The sequence below is a fragment of the Penaeus monodon genome, chromosome 29 (assembly GCF_015228065.2).
Source record: "Penaeus monodon isolate SGIC_2016 chromosome 29, NSTDA_Pmon_1, whole genome shotgun sequence".
NCBI classification, from domain to species: domain Eukaryota; kingdom Metazoa; phylum Arthropoda; class Malacostraca; order Decapoda; family Penaeidae; genus Penaeus; species Penaeus monodon.
The window spans coordinates 24,009,633-24,010,775 of record NC_051414.1 but is presented as its reverse complement, the minus strand read 5'-3'; the positions used below and the strand labels follow the sequence as shown (position 1 = coordinate 24,010,775).

The 1,143-nt window shown below is 43.7% G+C and overlaps 1 protein-coding gene across 1 annotated transcript in view; it reads left to right on the top strand.

Moving 5' to 3' along the window:
- Nucleotides 1-1,143, top strand: part of LOC119591778 (synaptotagmin-10-like) — a 54,479-nt gene that overhangs the window by 49,889 nt on the left and 3,447 nt on the right. The gene's annotated exons all lie outside the window — the stretch shown is intronic.

Here is a 1,143-nt window from a genome sequence, read left to right as displayed (position 1 = left end):
ACGTTTATCCAATCTATCACATCATTTCTTCCTCTGCCCTGTGCTTGTCTCGTTCTCTGCATGTCTTTCTGTCTCCCACGATCCCCATCTCCCTATCTATCTTTATCTATTCATAGTCAACTCAGTCTCATTCTCCATCGCTCTTCCTCCTCGCCATTCGCTTCCACCGCAGACGCGGATCATTATCACGCACATGAAAGGAATTCGCCATTACCCGGGCTAAACAAAACAGAGGGAAAAACAAGATGCAGTAAATCGAAGAAAAAGAGAATACATGATTTTTTTCTTTTACATTTTCATTTACTCAGTTTCCCGCATGATTTCGTCCTCATTGGTTATAACATCATTTTCACTTCTGACTTTCTGGGTTAAAAGAATCTCACGGATTTTTCCTCAGTTCTTCGGTGTCACTTCTTTAGCCCATAATTTCGGATTCTTGCTTACTTCGTATCATTCTCTTTCCCTCAGTTTCACTTCGATGTTTTGACATGAGAGATTAATTTCAACTTCCTGATCTAAAACAAAAAAATCTCCTTCGAGTTTTAGAATAAAAGGTCGATTCAATTTCACTTCCTCATTCAAATAAATAAAATCTCCCTCACTTTCACTTTCTCACTTCGACTTCATAGTACAAAAAAAAATCCTTCTCTATTTCCCTTCCCTATTTCCACTTTCTTCACTTTTAGCTTCCTGGGTGAAGATAATCTCACATTTTCACGCCGATCCAGTCCCTTTAGCTTCGGTTCCGTGTGTCTGTGATTTATCCTGCATCCTGCTTAATCCGCTTAGTGCGCGAACGATTTTCCGTATCACAGCCGGGCGAGAATGATCCCCTTGGGGTGAGGGGGGGAGGGCCATGGAGGGAGAGGGGGGAGGGGTAAAGAGGGAGGAGGAGGATGGGCGGATGAGGAGGGGTGTGGGGGAGTGGAGGAGAGTAGGAGGAAAGGAGGGGTAGAGAAGGGGGGAGGAGGGGAGGAAGAAAGGTCAGGGGCAAGGGCAAGGCAGAGGAGCGGGTTTTGTAACAGGTGAGCAGATAAACTGGGTTTAGTAGGGAAATGTAATAGTAGTGATAATCATTTCTATTTCGTTTTATGTATATTGTCTTATCACATATGCTTTCCTCTTTCCCCACCTTCATTATGC